This window comes from Triticum aestivum, chromosome 2B (assembly GCF_018294505.1).
Source record: "Triticum aestivum cultivar Chinese Spring chromosome 2B, IWGSC CS RefSeq v2.1, whole genome shotgun sequence".
Lineage (NCBI taxonomy): Eukaryota > Viridiplantae > Streptophyta > Magnoliopsida > Poales > Poaceae > Triticum > Triticum aestivum.
This window is the reverse complement of record NC_057798.1, coordinates 276,746,866-276,761,505: the sequence shown is the minus strand read 5'-3', so window position 1 is coordinate 276,761,505 and position 14,640 is coordinate 276,746,866.

Here is a 14,640-nt window from a genome sequence, read left to right as displayed (position 1 = left end):
ATCATCATGGTGCTCTTTAACTTGTTGTTTAAGAACTTCAACTTAATGTTTGTTCAGATCTGGACCAACTTCAAAATTTGCATATGAGGACTTACTAGATTAGTTATATGTTGTTTCCGGCCTCATTTAAACTTGCTTTGTCGTGTTGTTCTTGTTTGCATCATCTCTTGCCATGAGTAGCATCATATAGCCTTGTCATGCATCATGCTTGATTGTGCATCATTTCATGTTTATGTGTTGTGTGTTTACCATGTTGTTTGCTTCTTTCCGGTTGTGCTCCTTCTCGATAGTTCCTGTTCCGTTGCGATCGTGAGGATTCGTTTATCTACGCTTGGTTCGTCTTCACCCGTTCGTCTTCTTCATGGACTCGTTCTTCTTCCTAGCGAGATTTCAGGCAAGATGACCGTCACCTCGGATCTCGCTACTGTCATTGCTATGCTAGTTACTTCGTTCTATCGCTATGCTGCGCTACCTATCACTTGCTTATCAAGCCTCCCAAATTGCCATGTCAGCCTCTAACCTTTTCACCCTTCCTAGCAAACCGTTGTTTGGCTATGTTACTGCTTTTGCTCAGCCCCTCTTATATCGTTGTTAGTTGCAGGTGAAGTTGAAGATTGCTCCATGTTGGAACATGTTTATGTTGGGATATCACAATATCTCTTATTGAATTAATGCATCTATATACTTGGTAAAGAGTGAAAGGCTCGGCCTTATGCATGGTGTTTTGTTCCACTCTTGCCGCCCTAGTTTCCGTCATACAGGTGTTATGTTCCTTGATTTTGCGTCCCTAACACGGTGTGGGTTTATGGGCCCCTCTTGACAGTTCGCTTTGAATAAAACTCTCCCAGCAAGGCCCAACATTGGTTTTAACATTTGCCATAATAATACTTAAACTAAATAATAAATTTGCATAGGGCGTCATGAACCCGAGGATTTTTTCTACATACAGGGCGGGGCCAGCGCTGATGGCGTCGGTCCCAAACGGGCAGACTGCAAGGCCACCACGGGGCAACCCGAGGATCTGGTTTTACTCGTAAGCTTTCCCATCTGGACGTGTCCTGAGACTAGATACGCGCGACTACTATCAGGGTGTCGACACGCTGGGAGGCTTTGCTGGATTAGTTTTACAATTGTCGAAATGTCTTGTGCACCAGGACCCCGAGTCTGATCGGATGTCCCGCGATGGAAGATTGTCTCCGCGGATCGTGAGCTTATAATGGGCTAAGTTGGGACACCCCTGCAGGGTTTAAACTTTCAAAAGCCGTGCCCGCGGTTATGTGCCAGATGGGAATTTTTAATGTCTGGTTGTAGATAACTTGACACCATATTCGAATTAAAATACACCAACCATGTGCGTAACCGTGACGATCTCTTTTCGAGAGGGTCGAGAAGAGAACACGATGGGGTTATGTTTGAACGTAAGTAGTTCAGGATCACTTATTGATCATTACTAGTTTCGACCGTTTGTGTAGCTTCTCGTCTTATTCTTATACTCGTAAGTTAGCCACCATATCATGCTTAGTCGCTTTCTGCAACCTCACCACTTATCCATTCCATACCCTTTAAGCTTTGCTAGTCTTGATACCCATGGTTATGGGATTGCTGAGTCCTCGTGGCTCACAGATTACTACAACAACAGTTGCAGGTACAGGTAATGTGATGATCATGACGCGAGAGCGATGCTTGTTTGCTTTGAGTTCTTCTTCTACTTCTTCTTCGATCAGGGGATAGGTTCCAGGTCGGCAGCCTGGGCTAGCAGGGTGGATGTCGTCGAGTTTCTGTTTGTGTTTCATCCGTAGTCCGATGTTGCCTTATGTATGATGTTGTTGTATTCATGTGGCATTGTATGCCTTTTGTATGTATCCCCAACTATTATTTAATGGTACGATGTAATGATATCCACCTTGCAAAAGCGTCTCCAATATGCGCTTCTATCCTTGGTGGGACCTTCGAGTTCCTTTAGGATAGGGTCGCATATTGGGCGTGACGTTAACCCTCTTGCAAGCATCCACAACTACAAGAAAACTATTAAGGATAAATTCTAACCATAGCATTAAACTTTTGGATCCAATCGGTCCCTTACAGAATAGCGCATAAACTGGGGTTTAAGCTTCTATCACTCTCGCAACCCACCATCTAATAACTACTCCATAATGCATTCTCTTAAGCCCAAATATGGTGAAGTGTCATGTAGTCGATGTTCACATGACACCACTAAGAGAATGACAACATAAATATCATCAAAATATCGAACACATACCAAGTTCACATGATTACTTGCAACATGATTTCTCCCGCGACCTCAAGAACGAAAGTAACTACTCATAAATGATAATAATGCTCAAGATCAGAGGGGTATTAAATAGCATAATGGATCTGAACATATAATATTCCACCAAATAAACCATATAGTAATCAACTACAAGATGTAATCAACACTACTAGTCACCCACAAGCACCAATCTATAGTTCTGGTACAAAGATTGAACACAATAGATGAACTAGGGTTTGAGAGGAGTTGGTGCTGTTGAAGATGTTGATGAAGATAGCCCTCCCCAAGATTGGAGAGTTGTTGGTGATGATGATGACAATGATTTCCCCCTCCGGGAGGGAAGTTCCCCCGGCAGAATTGCTCCGCCGGAGGGCAAAGGTGCTCCTGCCCAAGTTCCGCCTCGTGGCGGCGGCGCTTCGTCCCGAAAGTCCTCTCCCAAATTATTTTAGGTCAAAATGACTTATATATGAGAAGATGGGCACCGGAGGTGGACCGAGGAGGGCAGCACCCATCAGGGAGCGCCTGGGCCTCCTAGCGCGCCCGGGTGGGTTGTGGCCACCTGGTGGCCCCCCTCTGGTACTTATTTGCTCCAATAATTCTTAAATATTCCATAAAAAATCCTCGTGGAGTTTCAGCTCATTTGGAGTTGTGCAGAATAGGTAGCTTGACGTAGCTTTTTCAGGTCCAGATTTCTAGCTGCCAGAATTCTCCCCCTTTGTGTATACCTTGCATATTATGAGAGAAAATGCATTAGTATTACTCCAAAAATCATTATTATACAATAAAATATCATAAATAACAGTATAAAAACATGATGCAAAATGGACGTATCAACTCCTCCAAGCTTAGACCTCGCTTGTCCTCAAGCGAAAACCGAAATCGAAAAACATGTCCACATGCTTAGAGAGAGAGAGAGAGAGAGAGGTGTCGATAAAAACCAAAATATGGACATAGCAGCATCATGTAACTTATTATAACAACAACAACCTTTAACATAAAACTGTTATCATACAACTTTTATCATGGACTTCTCATGAACAAGTGACAATTCATCACAACATCGAAGTATAAAGCATAAACTCTATTGGAAACCAAGAAACTATGTTCTTAGTCAACTTTGCAACTACAATTCATCATCTTTTCAGGAAGGGTCACGTATAGGAGCCTTTAGGCAAGTCCACATACTCAACCATCATTTAGTCTTCTATGATTGCTAACACTCACCGCGTACACATAAGCAAAACGTTTTAGCCGGACACATAGAAAGATAGGGTCTTATTGTTTCGCCTCCCAATGCATTCACCTCAAGGGTGATGTCAACAATAATAACTCATGCTACCCATATTCAACTAGATATATGTGCCTAGATCTTTCCTCATCACATGATGCGTGCCAAAGGAGAAAAATAAAAGGGATAGAGAGAAAAACTTTGACTCTTGCATGAAAGTAAATACATGAAAGTAAAAGATAGGCCCTTCGCAGAGGGAAGCAGAGGCTGCCATGCGCTTTTTGTTTGTATGCTCAACCCCTTAGTGCAAGAGAATGCCACTTTATATTGCCCCTTATGATGGCAACCTTTATTATGCAGTTTGTCGCTTTTATTCTTCACCATCACAAGCTCGTACAATGCTCAATTTTCCCTTACACTAAATGATCTCACACTTTTAGAAGCAATTTTTATTGCCCTTTTTGCACCGATGACAACTTACTTGAAGGATCTTACTCAATCCATAGGTAGGTATGGTGGACTCTCAAACAAGATTTGGGCGCACAAGTAGTATCTCTGCTTAGTGCAGAGTTTTTGGTTAGAAAAGATAGGGGCAAGCACCACATGTTGAAGGATCTATGACAATATAACTTCTATGTGAATATGAAAAAACATAAATCATTTAGTTGTCTTCCTTGTCCAACATCAACAATTTTGGCATATAATATTTTGATGGGTGCCCACAATCACAAAAGATTTCCAGGATAGAGTATTTGTATGTGAATCTTCTCTTCCCTTATTAACTTTTTCATGAGTTGCATCATTAACCAATGCTATGTTTGCCAATCTACAATAAAATTTCCTACTTACACTTTTCCTTGTGTAATGTCATCACCTACCATAAGTTTAGCATATGATCTTTTTCATTTATTTCCTTTCTTTTTTATTGCAACAAGAAAGTAAAGAAGACAAATCTCAAACTAAACTTTATTATATATCTCGCACACGATTACAAAGATTGATCACTAAGCAAACTCTTGAAAGGAAAGGATCGAAATAAGAAAGTAAAGGCAAAAGCTAGTGGAGATGATACGATATCGGGGAACCTCCCCCAAGCTTGGCGAAAGCCAAGGGGAGTGCCCATACCCGATACTCAGTTGTCTTTTGGTGGTGAAGAAGGAGGCGATGGTGATGAAGTAGGAAGTTTCTTGTCCTCGGGTTTCCATGGTAGAGGCTCACCATCATAAGAGGAAGAGTGAGTCTCCCGGATCCTGCAACTGGCAGCCAAACTCATACCTTTAAACCTTGCCTCATATTCAAAGACTTGGCTTTGAAGGTCATGGATCTGGCTATGGAGGAAGTTGATTTGCTCGTTGAGGGAGAAGATGATGTCCTTTATGGACTAGCCATCCACCTTGAGATCACAGGTGTAGTCCGCGATCATGAGGAGATTGGCATTAAGTCCATGTTCCACCATTGCACCTGAAGATGTGCTGCTCCATAGCTTCAAGCCTGGCCTCCACAGGATCCAGTCCCCTTGGGTCCTTGCACATCGCGGATGTGTAGCACCCCATCGTGCATATGGATAGCTTGAGGGTGCTACATCACCCCCCGCAGATATGGGTTGATGACGTTGTCGAAGAACTTATCCTTGGAGGAGCTTGAAACGGCCATGATGGATTGGATCTGACAGAAAACAGCAAGAAAAGAAAACAGGAGATTTTTCCGCGATACGGAGGTCAACAGGTTCGGGAGGTATATAAAGATTTTTTTTATCTTGGGAACAAGCAGAACGTAAGAAAAACGGAGTCCGGAAAGTGCCCGAGGTGGGCACAACCCACCTGGGCGCGCCTGGCATGCCAGGCGCGCCCTGGTGTATCGTGCCCACTAGGGTCAATTTCCTGGAAGTTTCTTATTTTCCTAATTTTTTAAATATTCCAAAACTGACAAAAAATATTTTTGCGGATTTTTCGGAGTCCGTTTACTTACCGTATCACGTACCTCCCTTTTTTCATGATTCTGGAGTGTTCCGGAAGGTTTCCTTTATGTGTTCTTCCGGTGTCAAAGTTTGGATAATATTGCTTTCAACATTAATGGGCATACCTGAGATATAGTGTTTTATTCGTTGCCCATTGACAACCTTCGGGGTTAGTATAGTATTATTTATTCTGATAGATCCGGACCGATAGACCTCATCGATGACATAGGCTCCCATTTGGAGAGGAGTTTTCCTACAATGAATCTGAAACGAGAGTTGTACAAAAGAACATATTCTCCAACTTTGAACTCACACTTTTGGATCCTTTTGTCATGCCATCTTTTAACTTTTTCTTTGAATAACTTTGCATTTTCATAAGCCTGGTTTCTCCATTCATCTAATGAGCTAATATCAAATAACCTCTTTTCACCAGCAAGTTTGAAATCATAATTAAGTTCTTTAATTTCTCAATATGCTTTATGTTCTAACTCAAGAGGCAAATGACAAGCTTTTCCATAAACCATTTTATATGGAGACATACCCATAGGATTTTCATAAGCTGTTCTATAAGCCCAAAGTGCATCATCTAATTTCTTAGACCAATTCTTCCGGGACCTATTAACAGTCTTTTGTAAGATTAATTTTATTCCCTATTGCTAAGTTCAACTTGACCACTAGACTGAGGATGATAAGGTGATGCAATTCTATGGTTAACATCATACTTAGCAAGCATTTTACGGAAAGCACCATGAATAAAGTGTGAACCACCATCAGTCATTAAATATCTAGGGACTCCAAACCTTGGGAAAATAACTTCCTTGAGCATTTTAACAGAGGTATTGTGATCAGCACTATTGGTTGGAATAGTTTCTACCCACTTAGTAACATAATCAACAACAACCAAAATATGTGTATACCCATTAGAGTAAGGAAAAGGTCCCATGAAACCAAATCCCCAAACATCAAATGGTGCAACAGAAAGTGAATAATTCATAGGCATTTCTTGACGCTTACCGATATTACCTATTCTTTGTCATTCATCACAAGACGAGACAAACTTACGGGCATCTTTAAAGAGAGTATGCCAATAAAAACTAGATTGCAATACCTTATGAGTGGTTCTGTCTCCCGCGTGATGTCCTCCATAAGCTTCAGAGTGACATTTCCGTAGGATTTGTTCCTATTCATACTCAGGTACACAATGTCTAATAATACCATCTACTCCTTCTTTATAAAGATGTGGGTCATCCCAAAAGTAATGTCTTAAATCATAGAAGAAATTTTCTTTTGTTGGTATGTGAAGTTAGGTGGTATGTATTTAGCAACAATATAATTAGCATAGTCAGCTGATACGTCTCCAATGTATCTACTTTTCCAAAAACTTTTGCCCTTGTTTTGGACTCTAACTTACATGATTTGAATGAAACTAACCCGGACTGACGCTGTTTTCAACAGAACTGCCATGATGTTGTTTTATGTGTAGAAAACAAAAGTTCTCGGAATGACCTGAAAATCCACAGAGGCACTTTTTGGAAAATATAAAAAATACTGGCGAAAGAATCAAGACCAGGGGGCCCACACCCTGTCCACGAGGGTGGGGGGAGCGCCCACCCCCCTGGGCGCACCCCCTGTCTCGTGGGCCTACTGAGGCTCCACCGACCTCAACTCCAACTCCATATATTCCGTTTCACGGAGAAAAAAATCAGGGAGAAAGTTTCATCGCGTTTTACGATACGGAGCTGCCGCCAAGCCCTAATCTCTCTTGGGAGGGCTGATCTGGAGTCCGTTCGGGGCTCCAGAGAGGGGGATTCGTCGCTGTCGTCATCATCAACCATTCTCCATCACCAATTTCATGATGCTCACCGCCGTGCGTGAGTAATTCCATCGTAGGCTTGCTGGACGGTGATGGGTTGGATGAGATTTACCATGTAATCAAGTTAGTTTTGTTAAGGTTTGATCCCTAGTATCCACTATGTTCTGAGATATATGTTGCTATGACTTTGCTATGCTTAATGCTTGTCACTAGGGCCCGAGTGCCATGATTTCAGATCTGAACCTATTATGTTTTCATGAATATATGTGTGTTCTTGATCCTATCTTGCAAGTATATAGTCACCTATTATGTGTTATGATCCGACAACCCCGAAGTGACAATAATCGGGATACTTCTCGGTGATGACCGTAGTTTGAGGAGTTCATGTATTCACTATGTGTTAATGCTTTGGTCCGGTTCTCTATTAAAAGGAGGCCTTAATATCCCTTAGTTTCCGCTAGGACCCCGCTGCCACGGGAGGGTAGGACAAAAGATGTCATGCAAGTTCTTTTCCATAAGCACGTATGACTATATTCAGAACACATGCCTACATTACATTGATGAACTAGAGCTAGTTCTGTGTCACCCTATGTTTTAGCTATTACATGAGGAATTGCATCCGACATAATTATCCATCACTAATCCAATGCCTACGAGCTTTTCACATATTGTTCTTCGCTTATTTACTTTTCCGTCGCTATTGTTACAATCACTACAAAACTATTACCTTTACTTTTGCCACTGTTACCTTTATTATCATACTACTTTACTACCAAATACTTTGCTGCAGATACTAAGTTATCTAGGTGTGGTTGAATTGACAACTCAACTGCTAATACTCAATAATATTCTTTGGCTCCCCATGTGTCGAATCAATAAATTTGGGTTGAATACTTTACCCTCGGAAGCTGTTGCGATCCCCTACACTTGTGGGTTATCAAGACTAATTTCTGGCACCGTTGCCGGGGACTATAGCTCTATTCTTTGAGTCACTTGGGATTTATATCTGTTGATCACTATGAGGAACTTGAAAGACGAAAGAACCAAGATTTTTCCCTCAACTACGAGGAGGTAAGGAACTGCCATCTAGCTCTGCACTAGATTCTCCTTCTGTTATTAGTAAGCTTGCGACACCTAAACCCGCTACTGCTATGAATTCTGATATGTCGCATGTTATTGATGATGCCACTTCTTCTATGCATAATACTTATGATGAAACTACTTCTATGCGTGATACTACTTTGCCATTAGGTGAATTTCTTGATGAACAACTTGCTAGGGCTAGAGAGAATGAAATTATTGAAGATGCTATTATTGATGATAGTGATGATGAAAGTTCTCCCCCTGATTATGAATTAGCTGTTGTTCCTGAGGGTTATGTTATGGAAGAGGAAGCTACCAGAGCTATCTTTGCTTGTAAAGATAGATATGATCTTAAAAAGTTATTAGCTAAATGGAAGCAGCAATCTCTTAATGCTAGAATGAAACCCGACCCTGCTTTTGCTACTTCACCTATCTGTGTTACTGATAAGGATTATGAATTCTCTATTGATCCTGAGATTATTACTTTAGTTGAATCTGGTCCTTTTTTATGGCCTTGAATCTGAAACTGTTGTGGCACATCTTACCAAGTTAAATGATATAGCCACCCTGTTTACTAATGATGAGAAGTCTTGCGATTATTATATCGTGAGAAGTCTTGCGATTATTATATCCTTAAGATATTTCCGTTCTCATTAAAGGGTGATGCTAAGACTTGGTTTAATTCTCTTGCTCCTGGTTGTGTGCATAGTCCCTAGGATATGATTTATTACTTCTCTACTAAATATTTCCCTGCTCATAAGAAACAAGTTGCCTTGCGGGAAATATATAATTTTGTGCAAATCAAAGAAGAGAGTCTCCCACAAGCTTGGGGGAGGCTTGTCTGATTACTTAATGCTTTGCCTGATCATCCTCTTAAGAAAAATGAAATACTTGATATCTTTTATAATGGACTAACCGATGCTTCCAAGGACTACTTGGATAGTTGTGCTGGTTGTGTTTTCAGGGAAAGAACAGTCGACGAAGCTGAATTACTATTGAATAATATGTTGACTAATGAAAATAATTGGACTCTTCCTGAGCCAATTCCTGAGGAAATTCCTGAACCAACTGATCCAACTCCTAAGCCTATTCCTAAACTCACTCTGAAGAAGAGAGGTATTTTATTTCTCAGTCCTGAAGATATGCAAGAGGCAAAGAAATCAATGAAAGAAAAAGGTATTAAAGCTGAAGATGTTAAGAATTTACCACCTATCGAAGAAATACATGGTCTTAATATACTGCCTATTGAAGAACCACATTGTCTTGATAACCCGACACAGGTAGTAAAGGTAAATTCTCTCTATAGATATGATAAAGTTGAAATCCCCTCTATTAAATTTCATAGCCCATGCTTAGATGAATTTGATGACTTTATGGCTAGACAAGAAAGTTTTAATGCATATGTTGGTAGAGAATTAAAGAATAATGCTTTCGAGATAGGACGCGTGAGCGATTATATGGCTAGAGTTAAGGGTGAACTTAAACTCATTAGCAAATATGCTTCTATGGTTGCTACTCAAGCTAAGCAAGTACTTAAAGCCCAAAATGATTTGCTTGATGAATAAAATAATAAACCTGACTTTACTGTTAGAGTGGCTACTAGAACTGGTAGAGTGACTCAGGAACCTTTGTATCCTGAAGGCCACCCTAAGAGGATCGAGCAAGATTCTCAGAGAAATAATTTAGAGGCACCTAGTTCTTCTAAAAAGAAGAAAAATAAAACAATAGGACTTTGCATGCTTCTAGTGAACCTACTGTAGACACACCTGAGAATCCCAATGATATTTCTATCTCTGATGCTGAAACACAATCAAGTGATGAACATGAACCTAGTGATAATGTTAATGATAATGTTCATGTTGATGCTCAACCTAGCAAAAATAATGATGTAGATATTGAACCCGCTGTTGATCTTGATAATCCACAATCAAAGAATCAACGTTATGATAAGAGAGATTTTGTTGCTAGGAAGCACGGTAGAGAAAGAGAACAATGGGTTCAGAAACCCATGCCCTTTCCTCCTAAATCATCCAAGACAAAGGATGACGAGGATTTTGAGCGCTTTGCTAAAATGATTAGACCTATCTTCTTATATATGCGCTTAACTGATATGCTTAAAGTAAACCCTTATGCTAAGTATATGAAGGATATCATTACAAATAAAAGAAAGATACCGGAAGCTGAAATTTCCACCATGCTTGCTAATTACACCTTGAAGGGTGGAATACCAAAGAACTTGGAGACCCCGGGGTACCAACTATACCATGCTCCATTAAAAGAGATTATGTCAGAACTGCTTTATGTGATCTTGGAGCCGGTGTTAGTGTTATGCCTCTCTCTTTATATCATAGACTTGAATTGAATAAGTGGACACCTACTGAAATATCTTTGCAAATGGCTGATAAATCAACTGCTATACCTGTCGGTATTTGTGAGGATGTGCCTGTTGTGGTTGCAAATGTCACTATCTTAACGGACTTTGTTATTCTTGATATTCCCGAGGACGATAGTATGTCGATTATCCTTGGTAGACCCTTTTTGAATACTGCAGGGGCTGTTATTGATTGCAACAAAGGCAATGTCACTTTTCATGTTAATGGTAATAAGCATACGGTACACTTTCTGAGGAAACAATCTCAAGTTCATAGCATCAATTCTATTGGAAAAGTTCCAACTATCATTATTGGAGGTTTTGAATTTCCTCTCCCTACTATCAAGAAAAAATATGATATTCTTATTGTTGGGGATGTTCATATCCCCGTTGAGGTAACTTAGTGTTATTCGAAATTTCTCCGGTTCCGTGTTATTCGGAATGAGTTTGTTAACAAGACTTGATCAACCTTGTTAGTGGATTCATTTTGATGATCATGAGATGGATGAAACTAGAAGGCACAACCTTCTGTACCCTCTTTTTATATTCTGTTATTTTAAATAAATAAAGCAAAAATAGTATTATTTGTCTGTTTTCTGAATTATCCGTGCAATAAAAAATATCTCGAAAATAAAAGTGCTCCAAATGCCTGCAAATTTAGTATGATTTTTTATGGAATATTTGAGGATTTTAGGCACTAAAATCACTGCAGGAGGGGCAAGCACCAGGCCACGAGAGTGGAGGGCGCGCCCACCTTCCCTGGGTGCGCCCCCTATCTCGTGGGTCCCTGGTGGCCCCCCTCCACTTATGCCAGCACCCACACACTCCATCTTCTTCCCCAAAAAAATCCCCATCCAGCTCAAGCACGAGTTCTAGCTCATTTTGCTGTGATTTTCGATCTCCTTTCTCAAAGCTCCATTCACAAAACTGCTTTGGGAGATTGTTGCTTGGTATGTGACTCCTCCATTGGTCCAATTAGCTTTTGTTCTAGTGCTTTATTCATTGCAAATTTTTGCTGCATAGGCGGCCATGTTCTTGAGCTTGCATGTTAAATTTATGAGGTCCCAAGTAATTCTAATGCATGATATAGGGTCTAGGCACTTGTAGGAGTAGTTGCTATCAATCTCGTTTAGTTTTATTCACTTTTATTTTAAAGTTACTAAAATTTCAGAAATTTTTCAGAAAAAGAATTATGTCTAGGAGAATGTACCAAGGTGGTTCCTCGGTAGAGAAAGGACCTAGGATTGCTATACGTGAACAAGATGAGGAACTACCAAGAGACGCAGAAGTACGAGCTTGTGAGTGGCCATCTGACGATTTTATGGTCGAAGCAGGCTTTAAGGAGGAATTTGACGCGTATGTGTGTAATGCTGATCTGGAGGACTTCCTACAAGATAAGTGTCCTCAGTACTATCAATTGACTGATTCATTTGTGCGAAAGTTTAAATATAAATGTACACGTAATTCTCCGAGTGTCCTATTTGATATCTATGATACATCTTATACCATGGACTTAGAGGATTTTACAACTGCTTGCAAACTTCCATAGTGGGGAAATATTAATGATCCCCACAAATCTGAATTTAGAGATTTCCTTTCTAGTATTACTGTGGGAGAATCTAGGGACATTGCACAAGCTACCATAGGGAGCATTCATTTTCCTGCTATACATTATTTTGCTCTTTTCATTGGTAGATGCATTAACGGTAAAGACGAAGCATGTCATATGTGTGTCCCTGATCTTAGTGTCCTCAAGAGTGCCTTGGTAGGTAATAAAGATTACAACTTGGGGGCAATAGTTGCACGTAGGTTGCATAATAATGGTAGGGCTGGAGATTTATTTGGAGGAATCTATGTGACCCGTGTGGCTAATTACCTTGGTATAGCCCCACGAGAGGGGTATATGATGTTACCTCCTACTTATTTAGATTATGACGCTATGGTCCAACATCATTTTCTTAAGAGGAATGAACAATTCCTCCAGTATCGTCTAATCTATGACAGACGCAATGCTGTCCATGTTACTCTTCCTGCTCCTCTCCTTTTTGATTACCAGGCAAAAGGAAGATATGTTGTTACCAGGGAGGAAGCAGCTGAACACGAGGGGAGAGCGGAGGCGGCTCGCCAACATGCCGCAGCTCAGGAGGCATTTGCTGCTGCATCTCAGTATGACCTCAGTTTCAACTACGGATATCGGCCAGGCTACCCTTGGCATTAGACCAACTTAGGCCAAAATCCTAAGCTTGGGGGAGTACGCATTTCTCACCGACTTTACATTCATGTTACACACTATTCTAGTTGTCGGTGCTCATACTCTTTCATTGTATTATCCATGCTAGTTTAAATTTCTTTTTCTAGTTTTCTTCTTGTGTGTTTGATATACCTTAAGAAAAACCAAACAAAAATAGTTAGTTTAATCTCCATGCTTGTAGTAGAAATTAAAATGAAAACCCAAAATGATTTCTCGTTCTTCTTCTTACTTGTTGGGAGCTTTCCCGTGTAAATAGTTTTATTTTCTTTTCTTTCCTTTGGGGGTCGAGAGTAGAAGACCATATTGAAAATGTTTAGTGGCTCTCATATGCATGATTGTTTATTTAACTTAGAGCCCATATTACTTTGTATTCTCTCTTGAGTTGAATGATTGCAGATTCCAGCTTAGTCCAATGCACGTGCACTATTATTGTTATACACATCGTTCGGTCGTGCAAGTGAAAGGCAATAATGACGATATATGATGGACTGATTGAGATGGGAGAAACTGGTATGAACTCGACCTCTCTTGTTTTTGTAAATATGATGAGTTCATCATTCCTGGTTCAGCTTATTATGAAGTAAACATATTTGCAATGACATTTAGAGATTATAGTTGCTTGTGCCATGCTTGATTAGCTATGAGTTATAATGGTTTACCTTGCGTGCCAACATGCTATTAGAATGATTACGATGTGGTATGATGGGATGGTATCCTCCTTTAAATGAATTGAGTGACTCGACTTGGCACATGTTCACGCATATAGTTGAAACAAATCAACATAGCGTTCATGATATTTATGTTCATGGTAGATTATATCCTACGCATGCTTGTACTCGGTGTGAATTAATTTTAATGCATGTTTATGACTGTTATCGCTCTCTCATTTGGTCGCTTCCCAGTCTTTTGCTAGCCTTCACTGTACTAAGCGGGAATACTGCTTGTGCATCCAAACTCCTTAAACCCCAAAGTTGTTCCATATGAGTCCACCATACCTTCCTATATGCGGTATTTACCTACCGTTCCAAGTAAATTTGTATGTGCCTAACTCCAAACCTTCAAATGAAATTCTGTTTTGTATGCTCGAGCAACTCATGTTTCAACTAGGGCTGCCTATATCTTCCATGCTAGGTGGGTTATTCTCAAGAGGAGTGGACTCCGCTCCTCATTCACGAGAAAGGGCCGGTAACCGGGATGCCCAGTCCCATGATCCAAAAAGATCAAAGCAAATCAATATAATTAAACAAAACTCCCCCAGGGCTGTTGTTAGTTGGAGGCACTCGTTGTTTCGAGCAAGCCATGGATTGATGCTTGTTGGTGGTTGGGGGAGTATAAACCTTTACCATTCTGTTTGGGAACTGCCTATAATGCATGTAGTATGGAAGATACAACCATCTCATAGTTGTTGCGTTGACAGCAAAAGTATGCCGCTCAAAATGTTATTCAATCTCTATTTTAAAACCGAGCTCTGGCACCTCTACAAATCCCTGCTTCCCTCTGTGAAGGGCCTATCTATTTACTTTTATGTTGAGTCATCACCTTCTTATTAAAAAGCACCCGCTGGAGAGCACACTGTCATTTGCATTCATTACTATTGGTTTATATTGGGTATGACTTGACTGGATCTCTTTTACCATGAATTACAATGTCTAGTCAGTCCTTGAT